Here is a 17,067-nt window from a genome sequence, read left to right as displayed (position 1 = left end):
ACAACAGCTTGGATGCAAAATGCAGTCTCTCCTATCAGCTACTGAAGCTTGTAACTCCTCCAGAGTTGTCATAGGTCTCATGGTGGCCTCCCTCACTAGTTCCCTTCTTGCATGGTCACTCAGTTTTTGAGGACGGGCTGCTCAAGGCAGATTTACAGATTGACTTAATTGTACTCCAAGGGATTTTCAGTGTCTTGGAAATGTTCTTGTATCCATCTCATGACTTATGCTTTTCAATAACTTTTTTTCAGAGTTGATTGGGGTGTTCTTTTGTCTTCATGGTGTAATTTTTGCTAGGATACTTATTCACCAGCAGTTGGACATTTCAGATACAGGTGTATTTTTGCTTCAATCAATTGAAACACTTCAAATGCACACGGTGATCTCCTTTTAACTAATTATGTGACTTTTAAAACCAATTAGCTGCACCAGTGATGATTTGGTGTGTTATATTAAAGGGGGTGAATACTTATGCAATATTTTGTGTTTTATATTTGTAATTAATTTAGATCACTTTGCAGAGATCTGTTTTTACTTTGACACAAAATAGTATTTTCTGGTGATCAGTGTCAAGAAAAGACAAATAGAAGCCCCAGTGATTCAATGGATCCCGTAATGCCAAAACAGACATGATATGTATTAAAAAAAGTGAGGTAATGTTCATGGATTCAATGTCCATTGAGAAATCAGATGGCAGAGGGGGAAAAGCTGTTCCTAAATCATTGAGTGTGTGCCTTCAGGCTTCTTTACCTTCTTCCTGATGGTAGCAATGAGAAGAGAGAGTGTACCTTTCTGCAGCAACGCTGCTTGAAGATGTACTGGATACTACAGAGGCTAGTGCCCAAGTAGGAGCTGACAAATTTTACAGCTCTCTGTAGCTTACTTCGATCCTGTGCAGTAGACCCCCACCCTTATCCCAGATAGTGATGCAGCCAGTTAGAATGCCCTGCACTGTACAAATGTAGAAATTTGCGAATGTTTTTGGTGGCGTACCAAATCTCCTGAAACTTCCAATGAAATATAGCCGCAGTCATGCCTTCTTTATAGTTGCATTGATATGTTGGATCTAGGTTAGGTCCTCAGAGATGTTGACACCAAGGAACCTGAAATTGCTCACTCTTTCCACTCCTCATCCCTCTATGAGGACTGGTGTGTGTTCCCTCATCTTACCCTCGCTAACATCCAAAATCATTTCTTTGGTCTTACTGAAGCTGAGTGGAATGTTGTTGCTGCGTCACCACTCAACTAACTGGTAGATCTCATTCCTAAATGTTCTGAAGAGCACTGAAGTAAAAGATCAACCACAACCTTATTAAATAGTGAATCGCTTGTTCCTGCGTCTGCACCATACATTCACTGTTCCTTCATTGTTACTGGATCAATGTCACTGAATGCCTGGAAAGATACTGTGACCAATTCCAGTGCATGATTTAAGATCAAGGCTCACTCCACCTGCTCAAGACATATTGATACTTATGCATCATTTCTTTTAAACTGCATTCAGTAATTTCAAATTTTATGAACTCAGGGTTTTTTAATGATGAAAAAAATATAAATCATAACTGTCAGAGGAGCAATGACATGCAAGCGGGATGGTAGCTCCTCCCACCAATTCTCTCCACAGACGATGAACAATGAAACAATGTGCTTGGGGGCTTTGGGAATTAGCAACTGGAAAATGTGCATCCTAATGAAGAAAACTTGGAAAGCTGCAGGAAGTATGATTCCTGTAATTCAAAGGCTGTTTTGAAAAACATTCATATCAGAAGCTTTACAATTATGAAAACAATTACATAGAATTGAGAATCTGCAAGATCTATTGGCAATATAATCCAAGATTGTAAAAAAGGGTGGGTAACATTGCTGTCAAATGCCTAGTTTCATAAATTATCCCACTTCCAGAACAAAAAAAACATTGTTCATTGAATTAAATGGATATTTGTGCTTTACATAAGCCTCCTCCCCATTTAATTTAATCTCACTAAATGTGTACATCATATTTATCCTTTCTCCCACATGTACTTATTACTCCTAAATCCTTTAGTCTCATTCTTCTTTTCAATTATTTTTCAGGTATGAGCATTGTCAGCAAGATCAGCAAATTACTCTTCCCTAATTGTCCTGCAAATGTGATGATAACCATTTTCTTGAACTTACTGCATTTCTTCTGATAAAAGTACTCTCGCTTTGACCCAGCAATGATGAAAGAATCACAACACACTGTATGTGTAGGTTTTCACAAATATAAATGAAATGGGGCATTTTATGTGAAATGAAACCGATAATACACCTTATTGAACTCCGAAACCTAAACACAAAAGTGCACTAAAAACCCTTATGCTAACAATGTCACCAGATCAGACCGGCCTCTTAAAGCAAGACCCCAACTCAATGTCAGTGGTTGTAAATTTTGTACATTTCTCCCAATTACGTTACCCTACACAGCCCCCCTCAGAATTCATTAAAACTGGCATTGTGAGCCTGTCTGGGGCTCAGCTCGTGTTCCAGGAGTGGGCGAATCGCAGCTGTCTCAGCCTCATCCAGACTGGCGTTGATACGCTCATGGTCACATTGTGATGCCAGGGGCTTGGTAGCAGAATACTCCAAATCTTGATGGGCCAGTTTAAGACGATCCACTGAAATACATTCAAGTTTACTCCTCTTATCTATGATAACATGGAACAGGTCATCGTAAGAGGGCCTAAGGGGATGTTGGTGTGCACCATGGTGGACGAAAACAAACAAGGCAGAATGTAGGTCAACAGGAACCCAGAGTGCTGTACACCATGATGTGAGGTAGGAATAGGTGAAGAGGAATCAAGTTTAGTGAGGATGGTGAAATACCGTTGAGAGGCCGACCAGGTGGTTGTGGCATCAGGAATGAAATCACCTGGCACTCGTAAGGCTGCCCATATATCAATTCAGCTGCAGACGACTGCAGGTCCTTTTTTGAAACAGTTCTGAGCTCCAGCAGGACCCAGGGCAGATGAACATGCTAACACCCATCCGTCAGGGAAGCCTGCAGAGCAGTTTTTAAGGAATGGTGAAACCGCTCATATACGCCACTCGACGACAGGTGATATGGTGTGGTGTGATTTAGCCTAATACCAAGGTTCTGGGCCATCACAGGCAAGAGTTCTGAAATGAACTGGGGACCACAGTCAGAGGAAATATCAGATGGGGTGCCAAACCGTGCATCCCAGGTGCTGATGAACACCCGAGCCACGTCTGCGGCCATTGCTGATGTTAGAGGGACGACCTCTGGCCGCCTGGTGGTATGGTCCACCATGGTAAGAAGGTGTGTGAAACCACAGGAGGGGGGAAAAGGACCAACAAAGTCCATATTGAGGTGGTCAAACTGTCGCTCAGGGACCTCAAAGGGTGCCAATGGCGCCTGAACATGATGCTTAATTTTTTCCCGCTGGCACTCCACATAGGCTGCAGTCCAATCACGCACATCCTTTCTGAGGACATGCCAAACAAATTTCAGTTTAACCAATTTCTGTGAGACGTTCCAGCTCAGATGTGAGAGGCCATGTGTGGAGTTGAAAACAGCCCATCCCCAGTTTGTGGGCATAATGGGGCACAGGCAACCAGTTCAGAAATCGCACGGGGTGAAACCCCAGCTTCCCCAAACTTAATGTCAACCAACCCATTACTGCTGTTCGGTAAGTCTAGACCTCCGGGTCAGCTGCCATGCCGGCATAGTCAACCCCCTATATGTACATCTTCAATGGCTGGCCGTGAGAGGCAATCAGCCACAGCATTATTCTTCCCCTAGATATGCTGTATATCGACTGTAAACTCAGATATGCAGGCCAGATAGCGTTGCTGCCACGCAGACCAAGGGTCTAATATTTTGGGCTTTACGTGTACAAGGGATTTGTGGTCAACGAATGCTGTGAAATGCCACCCCTACACAAGGAAACAAAAATGCGAACAGCTAGATAGAGACTGAGAAGCTTGCAGTCAAATGTGCACAGATATAATATTAGAAGAGAAGTAAGAAAGAATAAAAAAAGTTACCTTATAAATAAGCTTAAACAACAGGAATTCTGCAGATGCTGGAAATTCAAGCAACACACACAAAAGTTGCTGGTGAATGCAGCAGGCCAGGCAGCATCTCTAGGAAGAGGTGCAGTCGACGTTTCAGGCCGAGACCCTTCATCAGTACTAACTGAAGGAAGAGTGAGTAAGGGATTTGAAAGTTGGAGGGGGAGGGGGAGATCCAAAATGATAGGAGAAGACAGGAGGGGGAGGGATGGAGCCAAGAGCTGGACAGGTGATTGGCAAAAGGGATACGAGAGGATCATGGGACAAGAGGTCCGGGAAGAAAGACAAGTGGGGTGGGGACCCAGAGGATGGGCAAGGATCTCCCAGTGGCCACACATTTTAATTCCACATCCCATTCCCATTTTGACATGTCTATCCACGGCCTCCTCTACTGTAAAGATGAAGCCACACTCAGGCTGGAGGAACAACACCTTACATTCCGTCTGGGTAGCCTCCAACCTGATGGCATGAACGTCGACTTCTCTAACTTCCACTAATGCCCCACCTCCCCCTCATACCCCATCTGTTACTTATTTTTATACATACATTCTTTCGCTCACTCTCCTTTTTCTCCCTCTGTCCCTCTGAATATACCCCTTGCTCATCCCCTGGGTCCCCCCCCACTTGTCTTTCTCCCCGGGCCTCCTGTCCCATGATCCTCTGGTATCCCCTTTTGCCAATCACCTGTCCAGCTCTTGGCTCCATCCCTCCCCCTCCTGTCTTCTCCTATCATTTTGGATCTCCCCCTCTCCCTCCAACTTTCAAATCCCTTACTCACCCTTCCTTCAGTTAGTCCTGACGAGGGGTCTCGGCCTGAAACGTCGACTGCACCTCTTCCTACAGATGCTGCCTGGCCTGCTGCGTTCACCAGCAACTTTTGTGTGTGTTATAAATAAGCTTACAAGATTTACAAGATTTATAAGTTCACACTGATAAGATGGTAATTATGTCAAACAGAAAAACAAAAATAATGGATGCTGGAAATCTGAAATAAATGCGATATATAGAATGAACTGCCGGGGAAGTAGTTGAGGCAGGTACATTAAAAATATTTTAAAAGCACTTGGAGAGGTACAGTATGTGAACAAGAAATGTTTAGAAGGATACGGGCCAGAAGTTTAGAACTCTCTGGGTAATAAAATTGAAGACTCAGAGCAGGATTGCAGTACCAGAGGGACATTAGGGACTGCTGTGTACTTTGCTTCACAAAAAGCTGGCTCACCCCCACCATTCTGGTCACAGCACTGTAGCCCGAGGGCTTCACCAAACACCACAAAGTCAGGACAACTGAGTCTTTTAAAGATAGAAGAGGTGGAGTGTGCTGCACGATTACCTCATCATGGTGTACAGACATGATGGTTCTGTCTCAAACCCACTCACTGACATGGAACATCTAGTGGTCAAGTGTCATCCATTGTTTTTGGCATCATTCCGGTAGCGGTGTACATTCTACCTCAAGCCAACGTCAGGCAGGCACCAGAGGAGCTGAGCACCATGATCAGCCGTCACAAAACAGCACACCCTGTTGCCTTCCCCATCACTGCAGGGGGTTTCAGCCAGGCTGGCATGAAAAAGTCTCCAAACAACTACCACCAATATATCACCTGTGGAACCAGAGGAGCCAAAACACTTGACCACTGTTATACCACCATGACAAATGGTTACTGTGCAATCCCATGCCTGCACGTTGGAAAGTCTGATCACTTGGCTGCACTTCTACTGCCAGTGTACAAGCAGAGACAAGAGACCTCAGCACCAGTGGTAAGGACCAAGGGAGGCAGAGGACTGCTTTGAGTTGGTGGACTCACCTTTGAATCTGAGTGAAGACACCACAGTTGTCACCACCTTCATCAAGACCTGTGTGGATGAGTGTGTGCTTTTGAGGACATACCGGACATACCCAAACCAAAAGCCATAGATGAACCAGGAGATTCATAGTCTGCTGAGGCCTAGTTCTGTGCATTCAAGGCCAGTAATCCAGAGCAATACAAGAAGTCCAGGTACAACCAATGGAAGGCTATTTTACGAGCAAGAAAACAAAGTCGATTGAATTTAGAGATGGAATCGGATGAATGTCAGCTCTGACAGGGTTTGCAGGTCATTACTTCCTACAAGCTGAAACCTAACATCATGAACGGCTGTGATATTTCACTCCCAGATGAGCTAAACACCTTTTATACCTGCTTTGAAGGGGAGAATAAACCTGTACCTGTGCAAATCCCTGCAGCATCTGGTGACCCTGTGATTTCCATCGCAGAGGCCGGCGTCAGAACACCTTTCAAGAGCGTGAACCCTCACAAGGTATCAGGCCCTGATGCTGTACCAGGTAGGGCACTGAAAAACTGTGCCAAACAACTGGTGGGAGTATTCAAGGACAACTTCAATCTCTCACTGCTGCAGTCAAATGTTCCCAATAGGGGACCCATGGCGAGGGGGCCTCCTGCACTGAGTTTGATGCTGTGGCTCAGAGAGAGAAGAGGTGAAGAGGACTGCAGTAGTGATAGGATATTCCATAGTTAGAGGTATGGGGATGAGATTCTGTGGATGTGAAAGAGAAACCCGGGTGGTACGTTGCCTCCCAGTTGCCAGGGTCAGAGATGTCTCAGATCGGGTCCATGGCATTCTACAGGAGGAGGGTGAGCAGCCAGAGGTCTTGGTACGTGTTGGCACCAATGACATAGGTAGGAAAGGTGAAGTTCTGAAGAGAGATTTTAGGAAGCTAGGTAGAAAGCTGAAAAGCAGGACTGCCAGGGTAGTAATCTCTGGATTGCTGCCCGAGCCACGCACCAGTGAAGGTAGGATTAAGAGCATTTGGCAGATGATTACAAGGCTGAGAAACTGGTGCAAGGGGCAGGTGTTCAGATTTCTGGATCATCGAGACATTTTCTGGGGGAGGTACAAAAGGGATGGATTTCACCTGAACCCGAGGGGGAATAATATCATCAGACCATAAGACTATAACATATAGGAGTAGAAGTAGGCCATTTGGCCCATCGAGTCTACTCCACCATTCAGTCATAGGCTGACCCAATTCTTCCAGTCACCTCCACTGCCCTGCTTTCACCCCATACCCTTTGATGCCCTGGTTAATCAAGAACCTATCTATCTCTGCCTTAAATCTCTACCTTTAGGGTTAATGAGGGGGAACTTTTTTATTCAGAGAGTGGTAGCAGTGTGGAATGAGCTTCCAGCAGAAGTGGTTGAGGCAGGTTCGATGTTGACGTTTAAAGTTAAATTGGATAGATGTATGGACAGGAAGGGAATGGAGGGTTATGGACCAAGTGCAGGTTGGTGGGACTAGGTGAGAGTAGGAGTTCGGCACGGACTAGGAAGGCCGAGATGGCCTGTTTCCATGCTGTAATTGTTATATGGTTATATGGTTAAATACACCCAATGATTCGGCCTCCACAGCCACTCGTGGCAACAAATTCCATAGATTTACCACCCTCTGACTACAGTAATTTCTCCACATCTCTGTTTTAAATGGATATCCTTCAATCCTGAAGTCTTGCCCTCTTGTCCTAGACTCCCCTACCATGGGAAATAACTTTGCTATATCGAATCAATTCAGGCCTTTTAACATTCAGAATGTTTCTATGAGATTCCACCCCCCTCCCCCCTTCTCCTGAACTTCAGGGAATACAGCCCAAGAGCTGCCAGATGTTTCTCATACAGTAACACTTTCATTCCTGGAATCATTCTCGTGAATCTTCTCTTTCCAATATCAGTATAATCCTTTCTAAAATAAGGAGCCCAAAACTGCACACAATACTGCAAGTGTAGTCTCACAAGTGCCATATGGAGCCTCAACATCACGTCCTTGCTCTTATATTCTATACTTCTAGAAATGAATGCCAATATTTCATTAGCCTTCTTCACCACCAATTCATTCTGGAGGTTAACCTTTTGGGTGTCCTGCACAAAGACTCCCAAGTCCCTTTGCATCTCTGCAATTTGAATTCTCTCCCCATCTAAAATATAGTCTGCCCGTCTATTTCTTCCAGCAAAGTGCATGACTATGCACTTTCTAACATTGTATTTTATTTGCCACTTCTTTGCCCATTCCCCTAAACTACTTTGTACATAAGTCTCTCTGTTTCCTCAACACTACCCGCTCCTCCACCTATCCTTGTATCATCGGCAAATTTAGCCACAAATCCATAATTCCCATAGTCCAAATCATTGACATACATTGTAAAAAGCAGTGGTCCCAACACCGACCCTGTGGAACTCCACTGGAAACCGGCAGCCAGCTGGAATAGGATCCCTTTATTCCCACTCTCTGTTTTCTGCTGATCAGCCAATGCTCCACCCATACCAGTAACTTCCTTGTAATTCCATGGGCTCTTATCTTGCCAAGCAGCCTCATGTGTGGTGCCTTGTCAAGGGCTTTCTGAAAATCCAAGTACACCACATCCACTGCATCTCCTTTGTCTACCCTGCTTGTATTTTCCTCAAAAAATTACATTAGGTTAGTCAAGCAGGATTTTCCTTTCAGGAAACCAAGCTGGCTTTGGCCTATCTTGTCATGTGCCTCCAGGTACTCTGTAATCTCATCCCTAACAATGGATTTCAACAATTTCCCAACCACTGATGTCAGACTAACAGGTTTATAGTTTCCTTTCTGCTGCCTCCCAGCTTTCTTAAATAGCAGAGTAACCTTTGCAATATTCCAGTCATCCAGTACAATGCCAGAGTCTATTGATTCTTAAAAGATCATTGTTAATGCCTCTGCAGTCTCTCCAGCTACTTCCTTCAGAACCCAAGGGTGCATTCCACCAGGTTCAGGAGATTTATCCACCCTCAGACCATTAAACTTCCTGAGCACCTTCTCAGTCGTAATTTTCACTGCACAAACTTTACTCCCCTGACACTCTTGAATGTCTGGTATACTGCAGATGTCTTCCATTGTGAAGACTGATGGAAAATATGCGTACATTTCCTCTGCCATCTCTGCGTCCCTCATTATAATATCTCCAGCATCATTTTCTATTGGTCCTATATCTACCCTCAACTCTCTTTTACCCTTTGTATACTTAAAAAAGCTTTAGGTATCTTCTTTGATATTAGTCACCAGCTTCCTTTCATAATGCAACTTTTCCTTCCTAATACAAGTTTTTAAAAGCTTCCCAATGCTCTATCTTCCCACTAGATTTGGCTCCTTGTCTGCCCTCTCTTTTGCTTTTACTTTGGCTCTGATTTCACCTGTCAACCATGGTAGTGTCCTTCTTCCATTCAAAAATTTCTTCTCATTTGGAATATATCTGTCTTCCACTTCCCTCATTTTTCTTGTGAGCAGGTTTTCTAGAGCTGTTTGAGAGGGTTTAAGCGAATTTGGCAGGGGGATGGGAACTGGAGTGATAGGGTTGAGGGTGGGGCTGTAGGTTTACAAACTGTAGCTGTGTGCAGTGAGACTGCTGGCAAGGACAGGCTAATGACAGGGCAAAATTGCAGTCAATGGGATGAGTTACTGTGTAAAATGGAAACAAAATTGAAAGGGTAATGAATACAGGATTGAAGGTGTTATATTTGAATCACACAGTATATGAAATAAGGTAGATGAACTTGTAGCACAGTTGGAGATTGGCATGTATGACATTGTGGGCATTACTAAATCGTGTTTGAAAGAAGATTATAGCCAGGAGCTAAACTTCCAAGGAGATACATTGTATTGAAAGGACAGGCAGTTAGGCAGATGGGATAGGGTGGCTCTGCTGGTAAAAAATGAAATCAGTTGCTTAGAAAGAGGTAACATTGGATCAGAAGGTGTAGAATTGTTGTGGGTAGAGCTAAGAAACTGCAAGGGTAAAAAGGCCCGATGGGAATTATATATTAACCTCCAAACAGTAGCAAAGTAGCAAAGATGTGAGCTACAAATTACAATGGGAAAAAGTAAACAGATGTCAAAAGAGCAATGTTATCATAGTCATGGGGATTTTCAATATGTAGATACAGTGGAAAAATCAGGTTGCTGCTTGGTCCCAAAAGGAGAAATTTGTAGAATGCCTACATGATGGCCTTTTGGAGCAGCTCATGGTTGAGCACAGTAGGGGATTAATAATTCTGGGCTGGTTTTTGTCTAATGATCTGGAATTGATTAGAGAGCTTAAGGTAAAGGAATCCTTAGAAAACAGTGATAATAATGATAGAATTCACCCTGCAATTTGAAAAGGAAAAGCTACATTCAGAAGTATCAGTATTACAGTGGACTAAAGGGAATTACAGAGGTATGAGAGAGGAGCTGGCCAATGTTGATTGGAAGGGGACACTAGCAGGGATGATGGCAGAGCAGCAATGGGTGTAGTTCCTGGGAGCGATTCAGAAGGCACAGGAATGATAAATCCCAAAGAAGAAGAAATATTCAATTGCCAGGATGATGCAACCATGATTGACAAAGGAAGTCAGAGCCAACATAAAACACAGAGAAGGCATATAATAGAGCAAAAGTTGTGGGAAATTAGAAGTTTGGGAAGCTTTTAAAAAACAACAGAAGGATACTAAAAAGACATAAAGAGGTAAAAGATGGAATATGAAGCTAAGTTAGCCAGTAATATTAAAGAGGATACCAAAAGTGTTTTTCAGATATATAAAGGATTAAAGATAGGTGAGAGTAGATATTGGATCGCTGGAAAATGATGCTGAAGAGGTAGTAATGGACAACAAGGAAATGGCAGATGAACTAAATAAGTATTTTGCATCAGTCTTCACTGTGGAAGACACTAGCATATGCCAGAAGTTCAAAAGTGTCAGGGGGCATAAGTGAGTGAAGTTGCCAATACTATGGAGAAATTGAAAGTCTGAAGGTAGATAAATCACCTGAACTTGTGGTATAAAAGGTTAAAAGTAGTCCATGATGGGATACTTGACCATTCTGGAACAGCTGAGTTTCAGACTGCTGATGCGTGTAGAGAGTAACCTTGGGTGATAAGTGCGGTACCAGGAACTTCAATAAATAAGATACTTGGCCCCTGGAACCAGGAGGGAGGATGCGTCTGGTAGTAAATTATGAGTCCTGATAACAGGAAGCAGGAAGAACTGTTAGACTCGCACTGAGAGATCATTGACATGTCTTTTAAATGATTGATCATGTACTGACCGTGGGAAAACAAACAAAGTTACGTGAAGTTGTTTGTCTTGCTGTATAAATATGAACTCTGTACAACCTAAAATCAGAGTTCTGGTGGTGGTAGAGTCTGTAGCAGACTCGCTATGATATCATGTTAATAAACTCTTAAAGTAAAACTTGAAGTCACTCTGATGTTCTTAGTTAGTGTTTCCATGACAGGACTAGATGGTCTACACCCCCGGGTCCTGAAAGAGGTGGCTGAAAAGATTATGTAGGCATTGGTAAAGATCTTTCAAGAATCACTAGATTCTGGAATGGTTATGGAGGACTAGAAAATTGCAAATGTCACTCCCCTCTTCAAGAATGGAGATAGGCGGAAGTAAGGAAATTATAGACCAGTGAACCTGATGTCAGTAGTGCAAAAGTTATTGTAAGGTATTCTAAGGAGTCCAATGTTTGTATAGAGAGAGAGTTGTTAGGGGCAGCAAACATGACTTGGTGCATGGTAAGTTGAGTCTAACCAATCTCAGAGAATTTTTTGAGGAAGTTACCAGGAAGGTTGATGAAGGGAAGACAGTGGATGTTGTCTACATGGAGATTTGCAAGGCCTTTAACAAGGGGGGTGGTGTCAAGAAGCATCTACATGGGAAGTTTGGTCAAGAAGGTTTAGTTGCTTGGCATTCAAAATGAGGTAGTAAATTGAATTAGCATTGGCTTTGTGGAAAAAGCCAGAGAGTAATTGTAGATGGTTGCCTCTCTGACTGGAGGCCTGGACTAGTGGTGTGCAGAAGAGTGATCAGTGCTGGGTCTGTTGTTTATTATACAAGGGGTGATTGATAAGTTTGTGGCTTGGGGTAAAAGGAGTCAGTTTTAGAAAACCTAGCACAGTTATTTTTCAACGTAGTCCCCTCCTACATGTACACACTTACTCCAGCAGTCGTGGAGCATATGGATCCCTTCTTCGTAGAAGTGGTCTACGGCAGGGGTGATTGATAAGTTCGTGGCCCAGAGTAGAAGGAGATGAGTTATACAGCTCTCGTTACATGCATGTGCAGTTCAACTCTTTGAGTGACAATGCAGAAATTTTGAAGTTAATAACTCAACTCCTTCTACCTTAGGCCACAACCTTATCAATCACCCCTGTTGTGGGCCACTTCCTGGAGGTCCAAGACGCCGACTTTTACAAAGAAGGGATCTGTATGCTCCACGACTGCTGGACTAAGTGTGTAAATGTAGGAAAAATAAATCTGCTAGGTTTTCTTAAATTGAGTCCTTCTACCTTAGGCCACGAACTTATCAACTACCCCTCGTATATATCAATGATCTGGACCAACAAAAAACTGAATCAACAAGTTTGTGGATGACACCAAGAACGGAGGTTTATTGGGTAGCATGGAAGACTATCAAAGCCTTTAGCAGATGGAACTTAATGCAGACAAATGTGAGGTGTCGCACTTTTGGGGAAGTGACTACAACAGGTCTTACAAAGAGAGCAGTAGGGCACTGAGGAATGCCAAAGAACAGAGTGATCTAGGAATACAGATCCATAATTCCTCAAGGTGGTGTCATAGGGTTGTAAAGAAAGCATTTGGCACATTTGGCCTTCATAAATCAATGTATTAAGTACAAGCGTTGGGATATTATGTTGAGATTGTATAGGACATGATGAGGCCTAGTTTGGAGAATTGTATCCAGTTTTGGTCACTTACCTACAGAGAAGATGTAAAGGAGATTGAAAAAATGCTAAGAAAAATTTACAAGGATGTTGGCAAGACTAGAGGACCAGTTATAGGAAAAGCTTGAATCGGTTAGAATGTAGAAAATTGAGGTGAGATTTAATAGAAGTATACAAAATTATGTTGTGATTTACTACCCCCGGCAAGAAAAAACAGATCATACACTGCATACAGTTTATAAAGTAGTATATTTAAGAATGTTAGTTTAAACAAACAGTTATTAAATGAAAGAAAGGAACATCAAAAAGGACGCACTACTCTTGAACAGTCAAATATGCACTTAAATTGGAGCTCTCGGGAACGTCTGTCACTCACGCTCTGAACCCTTGGTCTGTGTGAAAGCACACACCACCTTCTGAATATCACTCAAAATCCATCTCAAACAAACAGGTCTCCCACAGGAGTATTGGTTGTTCCTTCTTGAAGCCATTCAGTAGAGAGCACTTTGTGCAATAGGGACAGCATTCTCCTCTCTTCTTTCAGCTCCCACCGACAAAGACAAAGACCCAGCATTCTCCAGAACCTTCTCCCAATTCCACTTTCCCAATTGGCTGACAGCACAATTCAAAGTTGAATAACAAGCCTCTTATCTTAGCTCAAACCCAAATAAACTGAAAGCAGAAAAGACTGCTCTTACAGAACTGCTAAAATGAAATACGTACAGCACAGCAGTAAAAATTTTAACCAAGGCATTACACAAATAAAATAGAACAGATCTATAAACTTACAGATGCTGTTTTTCTCAGCTGTTGACCAGAGAAAACTCTCCTGTCCTCAGGGTCAATGCCACTATTTGGGAAATAATATTCTATTTATCAGCCACTTCACAGAAATAGTTTTTCCCAGAAATGAATCAGGAATTGGCATTTTTCTAAAATAAACTCAGCACTTGTGCTCCACATATTAGATATAATGCATCAAAGGAAAGTGATTTGCTTAATGAAGCTTTGTTCATGTCTGACAGGAAACTGCAAACAAATATGAGATAATGTTGATTAAAAGTATCAAATAGGTTTATAATTACTTAAATGGTACCATAAATGACCATGCTAATAGTTTTAAGTTGGTCGTATCATCCTAACACTAAGTAATGGAAATTGAGCATAATTGAATGAGCAATGTGTTTCCTTCTGATAAGGCTGTGGCCAGAATATATTGTTATTCATTCTGAGTATAAGCTGAGAGAATTTATGACGACAACACATAAGACCATAGACATAGAAGCAGAATTGGGCCTATTCCATTATGGCTGACCCTGGACCCCACTCAACCCCATACACCAGCCTTCTCGCCATAACCTTAGATGCCCTGACCAATCAGGAAACTGTCAATTTAAATATACTCACGGTCTTGGCCTCCACAGCTATTTGTGGCAGAGCATTCCACAGATTCTCTACTCTCTGGCTGAAAAATATCTCCTTACCTCTGTTCTAAACGGTCACCCCTCAGTTTTGAGGCTGTGTCCTCTAGTTCTGGACTCCCCCAGCATAGGAAACACCCTCACCACATCCACCCTATCTAGTCCTTTCAACATTCAGTAGGTTTCAATAAGACCCTCATGCATTTTTCTAAATTCCAGTGAGTATAGGCCCAAAGTTGCCAAATGCTGTTCATATGCTCTTCATATGTTACTCCCCGAATCATCATCGTGAACCTGCTATTACAGGAAAGTTACTAACATGGTTAGAACTTTGGCTGATTGGTAGGAGGCAGCCAGTGGGAATAAAAGGATCCTTTTCTGGTTGGCTGCCAGTGAATAGTGGTGTTCCGCAGGGATTGGTGTTGGGACCATTTCTTTTTATACTGTACATCAGTGATTTAGATGATGGAATAGATGGCTTTGTCGCCAAGTTTGCAGATGATCCAAAGATTGGTGGAGGGGCAGGTAGTGTTGAGGAAACAGGTAGGATGCAGAAGGAATTAGACAGATTAGGAGAATGGGCAAGAAAGTGGCAAATGAAATACAATGTTGAATAATGTTCTGGGTCTGTACTCGCTCGAATACAGAAGGATGAGGGGGGATCTCATTGAAACCTTTCAAATGTTGAAAGGTCTAGACAGAGTAGATGTAGAAAGGATGTTTCCTATGGTGGGAGAGTCTAAGACAGGGGTAGGCAACCTTAAGCACAAATGATTTTCTAGCATGCGTTATTCATTAATTTGAGACAAAACATAACAAGATGGATTTAAATGGATAATTCCCATATTTCAAGTTTTTTATGGCATTTATCTGGCCCACCGTTCACTCATTAATACACAATCCGGCCCACAGAGGCAAAAAGGTTGCCAACCCCTGGCCTAAGACAAGAGGGCACAGCCTCAGGATAGAGGGGCGCCCTTTCAAAACTGAGATGCGGAGAAATTTCTTTAGCCAAGGGGTGGTGAATTTGTGGAATTTGTTGCCACTTGCAGCTGTGGAGGCCAGGGCGTTTGTTGTATTTAAGTCAGAGATTGATAGGTTCTTGATTGGACATGGCATCAAAGGTCATGGAGAGAAGGCCGGGAACTAGGGTGGAGGAAGAGGGCAAAAAAGGATCAGCCATGACTGAATGGTGGAGCAGACTCGATGGGCCAGGTGGCCTAATTCTGCTCCTATGTCTTACGGTCTTATGGTCACAATGAGGCCACGCTCGGGTTGGAGGAAAAACACCTTATATTCCATCTAGGTAGCCTCCAACATGATGGCATGAACATCGATTTCTTGAACTTCCGGTAATTCACACCCTCCCCAACTCCTTCACCATTCTCCATCCCCTTTACCTTCTCTCCTTGCCTGCCTATCACCTCCCTCTGGTGCTCCTCCCTGTTTCTTTCTTCCATGGCCTTCTGTTCTCTCCTATTGGACCTCCCCTTCTCCAGTCCTGTATCTATTTTACCAATCAACGTCACAGCTCTTTACTTCATCCTTCCCCCTCCCGGTTTCACCTATCACCTTGTGTTTCTCTCTCTCCTCCCCAACCTTTTAAATCTACTCCTGATCTTTTTTTCTCTCCAGTCCTGCTGAAGGATTGGCCCGAAACGTCGACTGTGCTCTTTTCCATAGATGCTGCCTGGCCTGCTGAGTTCCTCCAGAATTTTTTGCCCGTTGCTTGGATATAGCATCTGCAGATTTTCTCTTGTTTGTGAAAGAGAAAACATTATTTTTTAATAATAGGTTAGAGCACATCAGCAGTGACTATTTTACAGAGTCATTGATATAGAAGTCTAGACTGATAATTAGGAGTAATTTAATTAATATTCCATCAATTTGGGAATTTGAATTCAATCCAAGCAATGTAGTAATTAAAAAGATGTTTTCAATGCAAACAGTCTTGAAACTGTTTAATTCATTTCTCCAAATTGTCAGTGTCGACTTCTGCCCTAACAGCTCAGTAAAATAGCCACTGTACTGATAAAGGAAACCTGAGGTCTTTGACCTGTATGTGAGTCTAGTCCCACATCAGCGGGATTGACTTTTATTAATCCTCTGTAGCATGTTTACATTCACTGTGCCTGCTGGTGTTCTGCAGGGGTCAGTGTTGGGACCAATTCTTTTTTATGCTGTATATCAATGATTTAGATGAAAGAATAGATGGCTTTGTTGCCAAGCTTACAGATGATACAAAGATTGGTGGAGGGGCAGGTAGTGTTGAGAAAACAGAAAGGCTGCAGAAGAACTTAGATAGAGTAGGAGAATGGGCAAGAAAGTGGCAAATGAAACACAATGTTGGAAAATGTATGGTCATGAACTTTGGTAGTAGAAATAAATGTGCAGACTATTTATAAACGGGAGAAAATCCAAAAATCTGAGATGCAAAGGGACTTGAGAGTCCCTGTGCAGAACACCCTAAAGGATAACTTGCAGGTAGAGTCGGTGGTGAGAAAGGCAAATACAATGTTAGCATTCATTTCAAGAGGTCCAGAATACAAGAGCAATGATGTGGCAATTATAAGGCACTGGTGAGGCATCAGCTTGAGTATTGTGAACAGTTTTGGGCTCCTCATCTAAGAAAAGATGAGCTGGCTTTGGAGAGGGTTCAGATGAGATTTACAAGGATGATTCCAGGAATGAAAGGGTTATCATATGAGAAACGCTTGACGGCTCTAGGTTTGTACTAACTGGACTTTGGAAGGATGAGGGGGATCTCATTGAAACCTTTCGAATGTTGAAAGGCCTAGACAGAGTAGATGTGGAAAGGATGTTTCCCATGGTGGGAAAGTCTAGGACAAGAG

At 42.9% G+C, this 17,067-nt stretch overlaps 1 protein-coding gene across 1 annotated transcript in view; it reads right to left on the bottom strand.

Annotated features, from left to right (window-relative positions):
- LOC140204121 (chloride intracellular channel protein 2-like) overlaps positions 1 to 13,653 on the bottom strand; it is a 59,695-nt gene extending 46,042 nt beyond the window's left edge. The window contains exon 1 of the mRNA XM_072270492.1: positions 13,584 to 13,653. The gene's annotated coding sequence lies outside the window, so the exon portion shown is untranslated. The remainder of the gene's footprint in view (positions 1 to 13,583) is intronic.
- Between the last annotated feature and the right edge of the window lie 3,414 nt (positions 13,654 to 17,067).

Source organism: Mobula birostris, chromosome 10 (genome assembly GCF_030028105.1).
Source record: "Mobula birostris isolate sMobBir1 chromosome 10, sMobBir1.hap1, whole genome shotgun sequence".
Classification (NCBI taxonomy): domain Eukaryota; kingdom Metazoa; phylum Chordata; class Chondrichthyes; order Myliobatiformes; family Myliobatidae; genus Mobula; species Mobula birostris.
Note: the sequence above shows the minus strand (reverse complement) of the source record. Positions and strands in the feature narration are given on the sequence as shown.